Below are 17,750 nucleotides of genomic sequence, written 5' to 3'. Positions count from 1 at the left end.
GTGGAATATTGTGGTGCTAGCAGAAGCTTCGGTTTTATATATATATATATATATATATATATATATATATAAATTAGTTTCAAATGGATATGAAGTAGATTTAAATGAGAAACTAGTTATACTACAAGTTGAGAATAGTTTCAAATTGGAGGTGCTTGACTCAAAATTAATGTGAATTTGAAATCTACTTCGAACACCTTGGCACATAATTCAAATGGATTAGATTAATCTTTTGTTGACATTAACTTTAATAAGTTTAATGAATGTAATTTAGAGACATGAAAAATGTCAATTTCCATATGAAATCAACAAAATGGATTAATATACATTCCGCTATTTGTTGGCAGGTAGATCACAAAAGGCTGCTTGAATTTATAAAGATAAAATTAGAAAAGAAAACTCAATTGGAATGTTAGAGACTCATTGTGACATGGAAATTTAATCAGTGACTCCACCCTTGATGACAAGTTTGAGCTTTCAAATGCTACAGATCATAGAATAATATTCTGAATGTTAATCACTATGCATAGAGCTAAGATAAGCTAAGGAGGTGAGAAAAACTCATAAATTTGCATGAGTTGTTTTGTCGCATCAATGATTGTTGGACTATCTTCTGCTTTATCAGAGATGCAACTTTTGGCAATCTATGCAAAAGCTAGAAACTGTTCCTGATTGATTCCTTCTGTTTGTAACATTGGATCTATGATCTCAATCAACCGATTTTGTTCAGCATATGGCTTCACCAACATTGGTAGATTGGAGTTACCATACCTGCACTATATAGTGTTCAACATCCATCCAGCTAAAAGCCCAAGTAGAAGTACACCATAAATATACACATCTACCTTCTCAGTTATATAGCCTGTAAGTGCACATTCGGGTGCAAGATACACCAGTCTGCTACGTACAACATCTTCTACATGTTCACCTTTAGGAATAGATATTGAGCGTGAGAAATCAATTAGTTTGGCAACTTTGTTCTCAACTAATATAGTGATAGCCGACCTAACATCTCTATGGATAATAGGCCTAGAAAATGCAGTATGGAGATTTGCAACTGCATTAGCTATGCGGCTATGCCCATTGCGATCCTTAACCTGCATTTCCATGCTAAGGGCTCAAAATAGACTGTCTCAGTTGGATCAATGCATTTGGTCTCTAAGCAGCATCCTAGGAGTCGTAGAACATTTTGGTGGACACTCATTTGTGATCCCACCACAATGTCTTTAATAATGCCAAGCGTAATGTTTTCCATAACAGAAAATCTTTTTTTTTTCTTTTCTTTTTTTTCTGTGTAGTATTTTTTAACTGAAAGTAAGTGTTCTTTCAGAGAATCCTTGTATAACTTAAACTCCCATAGAATACATTGATGCTTGTCATAGCTGTTTGTTGCTCGTTTGAACTCCTCTGCAGATAAGACAAGGATAGGATTGCTTTTCCCATTGCAAAAGGCAATTAGCTCCTCTAATAATAGTCTTCCATTCTTCATAAATGACATCTCCTCTTCAACTTTCATCTTCATTTTCAAACATGAATTCATCTTGTCCACCAAACCATTTAGATTACAAATTTGAATATCAATATACACATATAACATGGTAAGATAAGATGTGAAGAAGCTATAATCTGTTTCTAAGCGAATATACTTGGGGGCCATTGATCAATCTTTGCTTAGAGATCAAGGGTCATGCACAATTTAGATTTTCAAAATGGTTGTACTCTACCACTATGTAAAAAACAAATTTCAAGAATTTGAAGCATATTACACTATAAGGGAAAAAAACAAGTTCTATGACCATTCGCATAACTGATGATTTGCATCTTTGAGCAATTGTGGACATTAGATGAGAGTTTGGACCGATTAGGTCATTATGCCTATCTTCTCAAAAAAAAAGGGTCATTATGCTTCATTTGTTCAATCAACAAATGTTTTATACCACCTTAAGGAATTTTCCATGGACAGCTTGTCAATTGAATTCCATAGTCTTTTGAAGCATTATAAATCTGGGAGCTTGGTCTCATTGTATAATCATATAAACTACACTTAATTCAATTATTTCACGATCCAATCAGCCTATGGACTTTTTTAAAAAACAGAGAGGTGGGGGGGGGGGGGGGGGTGTAATTTTAGGTTTTCTGAAATGCTTTATGATAATTACTTCCCTTAAAGATTAAACAAAGGTGATAATTTGATGAGACATGAATCTGTGTGTTTTGAAGTTGAAATATGAATCTAGATCCACCTCAAACAATACTTAATTAAATAGCAGCAAATCAGTAGGCCTAAGAACACAAATATTAACATAGCATGATCCAAGAACATAAATTTTAAAATATCATGATCTAATAACACAAATCTTGATAATTAAATTATTAAAAAAATAGCAGTAGGCATCGAGGCACAAGCCGCACATCCCAAATGTCTGAAATTTTACTTTAAAAACACAAATACACAAAACTTAAAACTCAAATCCTGCTTCATAGGCATGGAGGCATATAGAATAATTGAAAATTAACTAAGGGATTCAAAGAGAATGTACCATGTTGTACCCAGAGCAAGAGAGATGCAGCTATAACATATGAAGCTCCAAAATTTGGTAGCTTGTGTATCTGAAGTCTTATCCACTTGGCAATATCATGAGCTCTATTAAATAATAACTATAGTTTTTTTTTTCCCAAAGAGTCGAGGAAAAGGGCTTACAAGTCAACTTACCAAGCAGGAAACTGGGAAATTTCATCACAATGACTTTGCTGTTTCCTTGGAGTTGGACTTTCTCTTTTAACAATCCTGTGTGCCAGACCAGATTATAACCTTCTTTTTTTTAGAGAAAAAGTGCTTGCAACTTATTACTAATAGTATTGCTCATTCACGGCTAAACTTGGATAATTTAGGGTAGATTTTTCCACAAAATACAAAATCTATTAATTTAAATAGAACCCTAATAGTTTCTTTTTAGTCCAAAGACTCCAAGTTCCAAACTACAGGAGTGTAAATGTAGCAAATGAAACTGTGGTTTAAATTGTGACAAGGCCAAACCACAAGGGATAAATTGAAATTTACCCAAGAAATTATTCTGTATTTCTGTGAAAGCATCCTATGTTTTTTGTTCTCAATTGTGCTTCAGGGAATGAGAAACCGCTATGAACATAAATGTTCCCCCTCTCTGCTTCAGTAGTATTTCAAAGGGCTACTAATGTATTGGCTATTGAGCTGCCAATGGAATCCAATTAAATTTCTAAATTTTAACCACGTGTTTAATCATAATAAGGCTGTCAATTTCTAAAACACCATTCTTGGTAACAATTTTATACCTCCACATGCAACTTCAAAACATGAAGGTGTAATATAATTCAATGACACAGTTGCAACTTGGAACATATATTTATACTTCTAGTATACATTTGTTTATATCGTATATTGGCATTTCAATATGGAATATATTCAGAAAGTACAAAAGAACCATCAGGTTGACAGTCAAAATCAGAGAAAGGAGAAGCAACTGAATGCAATACATGGAACTGATGTTCTTGCAACATATTTGATTAGAGAATAAGTTCAGATGGAGATTTAATTGCAGTTCACTACCAGATATAGAGGAAACAGTTAAACCAACAAATGATGCTCTCTATGAAGCTCACTTCCAGTTTTCATTGTGTCGCTGTATGATTTAATTCACACCTAAAGCACCTACATTCCTCATGCAGCCAATACAACCACAGCCTAACTTGAGATGTAGACATAATGATCTATAGTCTCTGACAACAGTTTTAGGTTTGGCAACCTAGGCTCTCACCACCAAACCCATATCAAATATCTCTGTTGGGGATCTAGGCTTTGTGGCATCCCCTATCATTTAGAGACTGTTCAAAGTAATCTCTTTCCTTCTTCTGGAATGTCAGTGTGTGATAATTGGGAAATGATGGCTATTCCATCCTCAACATGATAATTTGTGACATGACAGCAAACATATCTTGTGATATTTTATATTTGGGGTATAAATCTAAATGGTTTGGACATAGTCTTAGTTAAATTTTTGATAGATATTAACAGAAGCAACCTCATTCAAGCTTGAGATGATGATCAGCCTTTGAATATCAAAGCCCATAAGAATTAAGAAGTCCCAGCAAAAACAATATCCAATATAGATGGGTAGTATTGCATTATCAAGGGTCATTGATCAATCTTTGCTTAGAGATCAAGGGTCATCCACAATTTATATTTTGAAACCGGTTGCACCCTGCCACTGAGTAAAAAATAAATTACAAGAATTTGAAGCATATTATACTATAAAAAATGTTCTATGACCATTATCATAAATTATGATCTGCATCTTTGAGCAATTCTGGACATCATAGCGTAGTTTGGACCAATTAGGTCATTATGGAATTTCCCATGAAGAGTTGAAGACCTGGTGGATTGAATTTCATAGAATTTTCAAGCATTATAGTTCTCTCTTTTTTCCTTTTTCTTTTGATAAACCAAGCATTATAGATATCGGAGCTTGATTTCATTGTATAATCATATAAACTACAATTGATGAATTATTTCACGATCCAATCAGCCTATGGACTCTTCTATTTTTAACAGAGGGTTGGGGGGGGGGGGGGGGGGGGGGGGGGGGTTGTTAAGTACATCAGCCAAGAGTAATATTTTAGGTTTTATGAAATAAATTTATGATAATTACTTCCCTTAAAGATTAAACAAAAATAATAATTTTTTGAGACATGAGTCTATGGTTTTGAGGTTGAAATATGAACCTAGATCCACCCCAAACGATACTTAATTATATAGAAGCAAATCAGTAGGACTAAGACCAAAAATATTAAAATAGCATGATCCAGGAACATAAATCTAAAAATATCATGATCTAATAACACAAATTATGAAACTCAATCCTGCTTCATAGGCATGGAGGCTCATATAATAATTGAAAACTGAGGGTTTCAAAGAGAATGTACCTCGTAATACCCAGAGAACGAGAGATGCAGCTATAGCATATGAAGCTAAAGAATTTGGTAGCTTGTGTATCTGGAGTCTTACTCTTAACCACTTGACAATATCACGAGCTCTATTATATAGTACCTATCAAAAAAAAATTTTCAAAGGGTCAAACAGCTATAATAAATGATGTTCCCAATGCATGTGGAAACTCTTCCTGCTTTCAGTGTGTCTCTGTATGATTTAATTCACATCCAAAGCACCTACATTCCTCATGCAGCCAATACAACCACAGCCTAACTTGAGAAATAATGATCAATATATTCTCTGACACAAGTTTTAGGTTTGGCAACCTAGGCTCTCACCACCAAACCCATATCAAATATCTCTGTTGGGGATCTAGGCCTGTGGCACCCCCTATCATTTAAATACTGTTCAAAGTAAATATCTCTTTCCTTCTTCTGGAATCTAGTCAGGGTGTGACAACTATGGCTATTCCATCCTCAACGTGATAAGTTGTGACAGCAAAAATATCTTCTGATATTTTATATTTGGAGGTATAAATCCAAACGGTTTGGACGGTCTTAGTTAACTTTTTGATAAATATTAACAGAAGCAACCTCATTCAAGCTTGAGATGATGATCAGCCTTTGAAAGCAAGTAAGAAGTCCCAGCAGAAACAATATCCAATATAGATGAGACGAGGTTAGTATCACATTAACTTAAAGTCCAGCAAAACTCACATCAATTGAACTATTAATCAAGCCAAAAAAAATTTGTAAATCACTTGAGGCATCTAATGAAGAGCAGCATTGGTATGAACTGTAAAACCACATGACCAACAATGTCTCTAGACACAAACAGAAATAATAGAAAACACGATATATTCCCATGAGTTAGTTGTATTCTATTACACAACTAATTTCTAAATGCTTTTGCTAGCTGAGAAGATGCAGGAAAATAGAAAAGAAAGAAATAAAACATACAAATCTTTTCATTTGATAAACTACACATCAACAGTGATAATCCTTGAAGCAATTCCCTGATTTAACCTAGTCTCATAATCATTTATTATCCATGAAAGCAACATCCTCCTAATCCAACAATTTGTTGACATGAGTCTGTTGTATAATGAAAAACCAGTATATGAACAATGAAAATCAAACATTTTCCTTAGTTATCTCAGCAAACAAATAAAAGGAAATAAAAATTCCAATGCATGTGGCATTTAGTGATCCATCAGAATTCTCAAAACCACCCAACCATCAATCACTAGTTCACACTCCAGCTCTATTTTATATTTTTATTTTCATTCTTTGTTTAGGACTTTAGCTCAAGCTTACAAGTGCAATCCATGATAAAAACATCCAAACGCAAATTCTCAAAAAGCAACCAAATTTGCATTGATCACACCATAAAAGGATCAACATAAAACATCAATAAAAGAACCCTTACAATGTAAGGGAAAGCAACATCAATATCGATGTTTTGATCATTGTCTATGTAAGAAGAAAAACAAGCCGCTCCCTCTTCAAGCTGTCTTCCCCATCTTCACTACCACCAATAGAAAACCCTCAACACTAACCTAAATTGAACTACAATAACCCAATATTTCACTTGCCCTCAACTGAATTATGATCAAGGCCACAAAATATCAAAAACCCACTTCAGAAAATCCAAAACCCAGCAAAACCCAATAATCAAAACCCCTCAAACTCACCAAATTCAGTTCTTGATCATCCAAAAAAAAAACCTCCAAAAAATATCACATGCCCTGAAATAATAGTTGATCAAGACCAAAAAATATCAAAAACCCACATCCCAAAATCCCTGAAAATCACCAAATTCAGTTCTAGATCATCCAAAATTTCCTCCAAACTATCAGAGGCACTGAATTGATACTTGATCAAAACTACAAAATATCAGAAAACCCCACTCCGGAAATCCAAAACCCAGAAAAACTCAAGAAGCAAATCCCTCAGAATCACCATTCTTGGACCTTATTCAACTTGCCCAATCAAAACCCACCTTTCAGATGCTTTTCCAAATATACACAAAAATCCCAAAACCCGTTTCGTAAAAGCACTTTAATACGCAATCTCTGTACACGGCCAAGCATTTAATACATCAGTGAAAAAAAAAAGTTCTCTATAATGCGGTGCTTAAAAGTTGGAACTGACTAGGAGGGATTTTTTTTTTTTAGGTTGTGTTTTTGCTTTTGGAAAATAGAGAAAGTGTTTTCTTCTTTTGTTTCTTCAAGATTTTTCCTTCGATTATTAAAGTGAAGAAATTGGCTTACCAACCTCATTGACTGACAAAGTCACAAAATTGGGTTACAGCTTACAAGTATTTTATTTTTTATTTATGTTTTTGTTTTTGATAATTAAGTTAAAATTACTTAAATATTCCTCTATTAATTGAAAAGGAAAATTTTAAATCCCAAAAGAAAATATAAAAGATTTCACATAAAAAATTATAATATATATTGGAATGATATATAATAATAATAAATACAAAATGAAAATGTGGGCAAAGTGTTTTTTTTTTTCAACTTTCATATAACCATAAAACTCGCATGGTAATGTAACAGATGCAATGTATAGGGGCACAATTTAGTAACCAAATTCTTGTTGTTACAAGCCTTGGTCTAAAAAGTCCAACACAATGAATTCTTGTAGAATATGGGTTAAAGAACTCGGTTTAAGTAAATTTAGACGGATTGTTGCATGGGTTAAGGAAACACACGAACAAGAACAAATGCTATTGTGTAGAAAGGTCACCTGGAATGATAGAGCTAAAAACTTAATTAATAGATACAAATCAATGCAGTAAGACTCCTCTCCATGCTACAGTATTCTCTCCTTTTCTTTTTTCTTGTCCCCTCTCTCTTGGGGGACTTTTACATATTATATAGGTCATTTCCAATCATCTGGGCCTTACACTTGTTGATCATCCAAACCCCCACTTGAGCACCTGTCCCATCAGACACCTCTCTCAGTTCTTTGTGAGTTGCGGTAGCCAAGATAGCACTGTGCAAGGGTCTTCTCCACATTAATGCGGCCAGGAGAGTAGTTGTAATGCATTTAATATAGTGGTGGCAGCCTTTGCTGAGATATTTTGAGTTTCCTTCCTTTTTACGTATCTAGAAGATGGACTGTAGTGGCTTGGATGTACTTTTACTCCGGATTTTGCAGTATCCGAGGAGAAATTACTCCTCGAACATGTTTTCTTTGCCCTAGTGGGCCTGAATAAGGATTGCTTGGGTCACGCTGGCTCCTCGGATGGGCTGCATTCTCGGACGGGCCTAGGGCCCAGCTTGTTATTTTGGGTTGGTCCCCACAATAGCCCCTCAAAACTCCAGTTTTTTATCTCCTTCCGAGTAGAAAAACGGGGTTTTAACATTACAAATGATGAAATTAATTAGCTCCTAATTCACACGTGTGGGGGCAGTTACTTTTGACACGCTACAATTTACGAGACGCGACTATTTACTCCAGGCGGCTTCATGTCTCCCCTATCTAACGGCGAGGTGCAGATCTAACGACTGACATTCTTCCTAGAGCTCTTGAGCGGGAACAATTCCCTTTTTCCCCCTTGCTATATAAAGCCTTAAGGAGACTTGTTTGTCTTTTTGTTCACCAACATATAAGAAGTTTAAAGAACTCCAGAGAACTCCAGTGCTCAGACATACACGACCACTCCCGACCTTCGGATTTCTATAACTATTTTTGCGAGGCGTCCTTTCCTGAAGAGATTTCCAAGTGTTTCAGAGATTGTCGCAGGGATACCCGTAAGTTCCACTCGCTTCGTTGCTTCAAATTTCTCCTCGGCTTTCAATTTTCACTTCGGTTTTCTCTCCCGTCCCTCCGGTTTAACTTAGATGGGTAGATTCAAGGATCTAGTAGATACTCCGGCTGCCATGGAGGCTTTTAGGGCAAAATATCATATCCCACCGGGGGTAGTTCTGCAGTACTATCCCCTAGAAGGAGTATTAACAGATAGAGACGTGGGTCAAGTCGTCATTCCCATGATTGCTTTTATAAAAGGAGGAATGACACTTCCCATGCGTAGGATTACCCAGGACTACTTGTTCAACCATAGGTTGATGCTGCATCAGTGCGCTCCAAACATGTTCAGGATCTTAGGCAGCATAAATGTTCTGAACGAGCGGATGGGTCTAGGCCTTACTTGGCACGATGTAGTTCATCTGTATGAATGCCACTACATCGAGAAGGGGGGGTATTATCTTAAATCTCGGTCCGAGATCGTTAGGCTAATCTCCTGCCTCCCCATATCCAATAAAACTATGAAGGATGATTTCCTCATTGCCTCAGGAGAGTGGAGCGATGGTATTCATTGTCCAACTCGGGTAGGAACTCTAGGTGCGGCGCCTCTAGGGCCAATTCTTTAGGGAGGGGGCTTAGCTCTTTAGATTCATTCCCCCCCCCCTTTTTTTGTTTAAGAATCAAAAAATTTTATAACTTGACCACAATCTCTTCCTCGGCTATTTTGCAGATAGCTCATGTTGCTCCTCGGCTGAGCCACGTAAACGTTCCGGCCTTGAGCTATCTTCTGAGGTCAGAAATCTATGTTAACGAGGACGGGCAACTACGCGCGGCTCATCTGGTTTTGGGCTACCAACCCCTATTCTGCGCCTTCCAAGACATTGGCAATGCCATAAGAGCTGGTAGTCCGAGGTTAGCTAGGATCGATGTGTCCAAGCCCAAGTTTTTAGCCCGAAACGATCTCAGGCCAATAATTTTGCCCCGCATTCAAAATCCTCCACCAGTTGCGCAATTGCCTCCACCAGATAATCTCGAAGTTGCCGCACAAGCTGAAGAAGAAGTTGAATCATCTCGTCTTTCTCTAGAGGAGGAGATAGACGAGTTCTACTTCGAAGAAGATATTCCCCAAGCTCCTCTGATTGAGCTTTTAGATCCCGAGGGAGAGCAGGACCGAAATTCAGTGGTTGGCGTGCCAATAGTTATAACCTACTCAGACGACTCCTCAAACGACGAGGTATATAATATGGCCTCCAATAAAGGAAAAAGCCTACAAGAGTTGATGGCCTCCCGAGGTAAAGGTCAATCGTCAAAGGTGTCCTCCCAGTCCCAGACCCCTATTCTTCCTCCCGTTGCTCCTCAGCTCCCTCCTGATCTCGGCCTAAAAGTTAACTCGGACCTGAAGAAGAAAAGGCCGGTTGAAACCCTTGAGGAAGGCGAGGTGGGCCCCCGCCCGGATAAGCCTGCAAAAAACAACTTGGGGGCAAAGGAATAAAAGGGCTCCCCCTGTAGAAAGCCGGGAGGAAGGGGACCGAGCCGAAGTGCGTGTTAATCCGCGTACTTGGAGCTCGAAGCTCGAGGTAGACGGGGTTGCCATTCCTTACACCGCTTCGGTCCGAGAATACAATAGGGGTCGAGCGGGATATATAGTAGAGGCACTAGAGCAACCTGTGCTCCTTTCCCGGGACATGGAAGCTTACAGGCGATTCTCACAGCCTGAGCTCTTCCTATCCCTGAAGAGGGACCTTGCAATGGTAAAGCAATTTGTCTTACCTTTGATAACATCATTAGATCCTATCACATTTTAACGTATCGTTTTGTTGTTTTGTGAACAGATTACTCAGCAAGTGTTTGTGGCCGAGGAATATTGCCATGACAACCGCAAATTAGCTGAAGTTAGGCTCTGTCTCGTGCCGAGGTGGAGAAGTCTGTAAGGTCCTTTAAGCAAGAGAATTTTGAACTTATGAGAAGTTCAAAGAGGTTGAGAAAGGCCGCAGGAGTGCTGAGGTTGGACTGAAGAATGCTGAAACCCAAGCCGAAGACCAGCGCCAAAAACTATTCGTGACCGAGACCGACCTTGCCACTAAAAGGAAAAAAGTGTTGGATCTTACAGCCGTATTACAGAAAGCTGTGGAGGAGGCCTGGCTGGCTAAAGAAGAGGTTCAGCTAGTTAGGGAAGCAGCCGAGGCTGAGAAGAAAGCCTCTTATCAGCTGGGGGCGGAGGAGACTGAAGCCAGGCTTTCCGAGGAGCTACCAGAGGTATACAGGGATTATTGCAGCATCTCATGGGCGCATGCCCTTGATGTTGTAAGGATTCCCACGGACTCAGCCTTAAGGTTGCCTGAAAAGGTCTTTTTCCCTCCTGAGATCCGAGAGATCCCAAATGGTGCCACCGAAGCTTCTGAACATGCTACGGTTATTCCTGATGCCATCCCTTTAGTTGATAAGGCCAAGGATCCTGCTAAGGGATCAGTCTCCGAGGGCTTAGGGGTAGATTCCCAAGCTGAAGGCGTTCCCCCTCCTCAAGCAGAGCAGAAAGAGAATCCTCCTGCTAAGGCTTAGCTCCAATTGTTTTTATTACTGTATTTTCTTTAAAAACAGGAGTTGTCTTACCTTTTGTTCTTTTGTAAAGACTTCCCTTTGTATTATTCTCGACTTATTAATATAGAATGTTCTTTTCCCATTTCTCTTTTTGTATTTATGACTGATGTGGATATAATTTCATTGCTTTGTTCAAAGTTAATGTTACTGTTCCTCTAGTTGATGTTTGCAGCAATCCTTAAGATTCTACCAATATAAACAAATGAGAAAAGGCAGTGCCGTGCGGCGAACTTAGAACAATAAATGCTATTATACGAAACTACAAACGCACCTTAAAATTGCACAGGAGTCCTGAGTTGTTAATTTCCCCTAAGTCTGTGGTCCGAGGAGCCATGCAGGACTTAGGTTCTGTTTAACACTGGAATAGATGCCTTAAGCTGTTAATTTCCCCTAAGTCTGTGGTCTGAGGAGCCATGCAGAACTTTGGTTCTGTTTAACACTGGAATAGATGCCTTAAGCTGTTAATTTCCCCTAAGTCTGTGGTCTGAGGAGCCATGCAGAACTTAGGTTCTGTTTAAAACTTGGATAGATGCCATAAGTTATTAATTTCCCCTAAGTCTGTGGTCCGAGAAGCCATAAAACTTGGATAGATGCCATAAATTATTAATTTCCCCCAAGTCTGTGGTCCGAGAAGCCATGCAGGACTTAGGTTTTGTTTAAAACTTGGATAGATGCCATAAGTTATTAATTTCCCCAAAGTTTGTGGTCCGAGGAGTCATGCAGGACTTAGGTTCTGTTTAAAACTTGGATAGATGCCATAAGTTATTAATTTCCCCAAAGTCTGTGGTCCGAGGAGCCATACAGGACTTAGGTTCTGTTTAAAACTTAGATAGATGGAAGTTGACCAATAGATATGCGATGATCATGAAACAAAACATAGACAGAGCTGTTTTCATTAATAATAATATCTTCTTAGATTATTTACATTCCACGGGTGAGGTACAGTTTTTTCATCTAAGTTTTTTAGGTAATAAGCACCTATTCCGGCCACAGAAGTGATGCGATACGGTCCTTCTCAGTTGGGTCCCAGCTTACCCCAGGAAGGGTTCCTAACGCTGCCCAGAATCTTTCTCATCACGAGGTCGCCTAGACTCAAAGGTCGCAGCTTTACATTAACATCATACTCCTGCTTTAGCTTCTGGTGATAACGGGCCATATGGATCATCACTTTTTCCCTTTTTGCCTCAGCTAAGTCTAGACTTCTCCCTAGTAACTCGTCATTGATTTTTGGGGTAAAAGTGCTAGATTTCAATGTGGGGAAGCTGTTCTCAAGTAGGAGTATGGCTTCAGCCCCATAAGTCATTGGAGTTTCGCCCGTTGACCGTCGCAGCGTCATTCGATAAGTCCATAAAACGTGGGGGAGCTCTTCCACCCATCTCCCCTTTGCATCATCCAACCTCTTTTTCAGCCCATTCACTATGACCTTGTTCACGACCTCGGCTTGCCCGTTTCCTTGGGGGTAGGCAGGAGTGGAATATCGGTTTGTGATCCCAAAGTCGCAGCAGTATTCCCTGAAGTTTTTACTATCAAATTGAAGACCGTTGTCCGAGATGAGGGTGTGAGGAGTTCCGAAGCGCGTAATGATGTTTTTCCAAATGAATTTCTTGGCATCCACGTCCCTGATGTTGGCCAAAGGTTCAGCCTCTACCCATTTGGTGAAATAATCGGTGCCGACTATTATGTACTGCTTATTTCCTGCTGCTTTAGGGAAATGACCGACAATATTAAGACCCCACTGAGCAAACGGCCAGGGGCTAGAGAGGGGGTTAAGGACTCCATCCGGCTGGTGGATATTTGAGGCGAATCTCTAGCATTGATCACACTTCTTTGCATATTCTTAGGCCTCTCTCTGCATGTTAGGCCACCAGTACCCTTGGGTTAGTGCCCTGTGCGCCAGCGATCTTCCTCCTGTGTGACTTCCACAAATCCCCTAATGTAGTTCTTCGAGCAAGGACTCGGATTCTTCTGGGTGTATACATAATAGGTATGGTCCAGAATAGGAACGCCGGTATAGCTTATGGTCCTCTGACAACCAGAACCGAGGAGCATTCCTCCGTATCTTCTCGGCCTCCAATTTTCCTTTTGGTAATGTATCGTCTTTGAGGAAGTTCACTATAAGATCCAACCAGCTGGGATTCCTTCTAATTTGATGGATCTGAGCTGTGTCTCTTCCGATTGAACTTGTTTGGCATAAATCCTCAACAAGGATCATTCGTGGCAGATCATGCACAGAGGACGTGGCAAGAGTGGCCAACGAATCCGCATGTGTGTTCCCACTTCTAGAAACATGCGTCAGGTTAAAGGATTCAAAATCTGACTGCAGGCGTTTGACTTAACCGAGATACTCTTGCATTCTAGCATCTCTAGCTTCTAACTCACCCATCATTTAGCCAACGACCAATTTGGAGTCCGAGAACGCTTCCATTGCCTTTCCGCCCAATTTTTGAACCATCCTCATTCCTTGAAGCAAGGCCTCATACTCGGCTTCGTTGTTCGTAGCTGAGAATCCGAGTCTTATCGATTTTCCAATGGTAATACTTTCGGGCTATATCAGAACTAGCCCGATCCCAGATCCTTTTCGGTTGGCTACGCCGTCCACATAGACCTTCCAACGCGAGGTTTCTTGAGCTGAGATTATGCCAACCGATTTTCCATCCATGTTTTCCCTTTGTGTTACTGTTTCCACAGAAGGCTTAGCGAATTCTGTGACTAGATCCGCGAGGACTTGACCCTTTACAGAGGACCTAGGCATGTATTTAATGTCAAAAGCACCCAAGATCGCGCTCCACATGGCGATTCTTCCCGTGTAATCGGCGCTTCGGAGCACCGATCAAAGGGGAAGCTGGGTTAGAACAATGACTGGTGTGCCTGAAAGTAATGAGGGAGTTTTTGCGTGGCATGCACTACTGCCAGAATTGCTTTCTCCAATGGTAAGTAGCGTACCTCAGCCTCATGTAATGATTTACTTACGTAATACATTGGTCGCTGTATTCCATTATCATCCCGTATCAGTACCAGGCTTACAGCATGAGGGGCTACTGCTATGTATGTGAATAGTACCTCGTCCGCCTTAGGGCTAGACATGATGGGTGGTCGCGACAAGTATCCTTTGAGTTGCTGGAAGGCCAGGACACAATCCTCTGACCACTCAAACCCTTTCCATTTATTTATTAAGAGGTAGAAAGGTCGGCATCGGTCTGCAGAATGTGATATGAACCGGTTCAACACTGCGATCATGCCAGTGAGTTTCTGCACTTCTTTCAGATTCTGAGGAGCCTATAGGCTATTAATCGCCTTGATTTTTCACAGTGGATCTCACCTAGATTGTTTTCATTGATAGCGACATGATATTGAGAGGTGATCACTGTAGATTGAGCAAAGACCAAAGACGAGAGTGGGACTAAGGATGGAAACAACAAGGGATTTTATTTTATTTTCTATTAGATAATAATTAATGAGTTAATGATGTGGAAACTACGTTAAATTCATCGTGGGGAATTATACTAAAAAGAGTCACATTAGTTAACAAGATGTCACGTTACTATTCCGTTAGCCACGTAAGCAATAAAACTAGTGACAATTAATAAAAGGACTAACATCACTCATTTTTTAGACCAAAGAGACCAATAACACTCACTTGAAACTTAAATGACTAATTACATACATATGGTAAATTTCAGGGATCAATAGTGTAGTTTTGCCTTTTTTTTTTTCTTAAAGAAAAAAATTGAATGTTTAGGCATTATCTTAGAATTAGCTTCTATTTTTTCCAACTCATGAAAAACTCTTGGTAAGGTTACCAATATTTTATTTTTTTGATAGTATGATATTTGGGTCTGATTGGGGCCTTGGAGTAAGTAAATTTGAATATTGAATGTTTTAATTGGAAACACTAGTTAGGAGATGTCAATCGGTTGAGTTACAAGGCTTTTGGCAAGGATATTAATTAGTTGAGTCGAATTGCTCATGTATTATTCCATTTTGGCAAAAAAGAAAAAGAAGAAGAAGCTTATTTAACTATTTATATACTTAGTTTATTTATTTCATACAACATAAACTTTGTTATTGTGATAAAATTGTTCATTATAAAAATCTATTAAAAACTTGAAAATGTAAAACTAATTTTTTGGACTACGATATTATCGATAAGTTTTTCATTGAACTTTGTATTTCAATTCATTCTCAAAAAAAAAAAAATCAATTAACGATAATAAAATTTTAAATTAAAAAAAAATTGGACTAAGATTCACTCCCATTAAAATTCCAATTTTTAATTAGATGTGAGACACATGGCATTTATTTGAATTTGTGTGATCTATAAAAATTGTAGTATTTAAATAAGAAGAGATCTTATCCTAGTTTAAATTAGAATAGATTGGCTTAATTGGAGGAATCCCTTGGGGGCCCAAAAAATCAAGGGTAGAGATTTGAACTCAATATTTCATGGATGTCATGAGGCCTTTAAAACTACTAGACAACTACCAAGGCTTTCTGAGGTTGGATCTTGATGTGATGACAAGTATCCTCCATCAAAAACAAAAAGTAGCAGTTTTGAGTTTAGGAATTAGCTTCTCCAAAAAAGATTGGGGGTAAGACTGTCTATCATAACCTCTCGTAGATTTTACAAAAATGGAAGTTTTTTGTATCAGTATCACTTTTTTTTAGATATAAGCATGTTATTTCCAGTATGAAATCAACAAAGTGGATAAATATAAATTAGGCTATTTGCCAGCAAGTAGATTACTAAAGCTGCCTGAATTATTTTATTTTTTAAAACTCAATATGAATTTTAAAGAGTTACTGGGTCAATTACTATTGGTGTTCAAATGAAATCATTGCAATATAATTATAGTATATAATAATGTAATCATTGGTGTAAATTATATTGATCTATATCGATTTATGTCACATTCATAATTTACTTTTGAGTCGTTAAGACTTAAAAGTCTTATAACATTGACCGGTCACCTTTATGAAGAAATTTTAGTGACATTAGTAAGCAAAAGTGACTAATAATGCAATGGAGTATTAAAAAAAAGAAAAAGGAAAAAAAAAAAAGACTGGTAATGCAATGGAGACTACCCGTACATGGCTGATTTGAGATACCTGTCATAAGAGATACTTTCCTATTGAACAGAAAATACTACATGCAATGATAGAAAGTTTATTCAACCCAATCCATCCAAAAATAAAAATAAGAGGTCTTATTACAGTCCACTCTAGCTGCCCAATGGAAATCAAACCATGGTTTTATCGTACACATGATTGCCATTTTATTCAGTGACTCCAGTCTTGGTGACAAGTTTGTGCATTCAGATGCTATATAGAGCATAGAATATCTTGAATGTTAATCAACCAGGATAGAGCTAAGATAAACTAAGGAGGTGAGACAGACTCAAGATTCACCGAGTTGTTTCCCTGCATCAATAATTGTCGGCCTATCTTCTGCTGTATCAGAGATGCAACTCAAGGCAATCTGTGCAAAAGCAAGAAAATGTTCCTGATTAATTCCTTCTTTTAGTAACATAGGATCTATGATTTCAATCAACCAATTTTGTTTATCGCATGGGCCCACCAACATTGGTAGAAAGGAGGGACTATACCTGTACTGTGGAGAATTAACATCCATCCAGCCAAGAGCCCAAGTAGGAGCATACCATAAATATACACATCAACCTTCTCAGTTATATAGCCTGTAGCAACATATTCAGGTGCACCACACCCCTTCTCTCACGTACGGCATCAAATACATGCAGTTCACCTTTAGGAATAGATAAGAGTGAGAGATCAATCAGTTTGGCAACATTGTTATAATATAATGATGGCTGACCTAATATCTCTATGGATAACAGACTTGGAAAATGAAGTATGAAGATATGCAACGGCATTAAATATGCCCTGCATTTCCATGTTCAGGGCTCAAAGTGGATTGACCTAGTTGGGTTGATATAATTGGAGAGAATTTTATACCTGACAAATTCATACATTGGAGTTAAATATTTAGTCTCCAAGCAGCATCTTAAGAGTTTTAGAACATTTTGGTGGACACTTATTTGCAATCCCACCACAATGTCTTTAATAATGCCTAGTGTAACTTCCTCCATAACAGAAAATCCTTTTTCTTCAGTGTAGTACTTTTTAACAGAAAGTAAGTGGTCTTCTAGAGAACCCTTGAATAACTTAAAATCTCTACCCGGAAAAATACATTGACAATGGTCATAGTTGTTTGTTGCTCTTATGAGCTCCTCAGCAGAGGAGACACAAATAGAATTGCTTTCCCATTGCAAAAGGTAATTAGCTTTTCTAATAATAGTCTTCCATTCTTCATAAAAGATGTCTCCTATGTTGCTTTCCTCTTCATTTTCAAACACAAATTCATCTTGTCCACCAAACCTTTAGATTACAGATAGAAATATTAATATACACAT

The 17,750-nt window shown here is 38.2% G+C and overlaps 2 long non-coding RNA genes across 2 annotated transcripts; both read right to left on the bottom strand.

The window, feature by feature from the left end:
- Positions 1-366: 366 nt before the first annotated feature.
- On the bottom strand, positions 367-7,164 carry LOC126717018 (uncharacterized). The gene is made up of 3 exons (XR_007652385.1): positions 6,395-7,164; positions 4,960-5,083; positions 367-2,788 (listed from the first exon to the last, which is right to left on the bottom strand). It is a non-coding gene; the product is annotated as an uncharacterized LOC126717018 (long non-coding RNA).
- A 9,302-nt stretch (positions 7,165-16,466) lies between these two features.
- On the bottom strand, positions 16,467-17,505 carry LOC126717016 (uncharacterized). Its single transcript, XR_007652383.1, has 2 exons — positions 16,926-17,505; positions 16,467-16,798 (listed from the first exon to the last, which is right to left on the bottom strand). It is a non-coding gene; the product is annotated as an uncharacterized LOC126717016 (long non-coding RNA).
- Positions 17,506-17,750: the final 245 nt, after the last annotated feature.

Source organism: Quercus robur, chromosome 3 (genome assembly GCF_932294415.1).
Source record: "Quercus robur chromosome 3, dhQueRobu3.1, whole genome shotgun sequence".
Taxonomy (NCBI): Eukaryota; Viridiplantae; Streptophyta; class Magnoliopsida; order Fagales; family Fagaceae; genus Quercus; species Quercus robur.
This window is presented reverse-complemented; position numbering and strand designations above follow the sequence as displayed.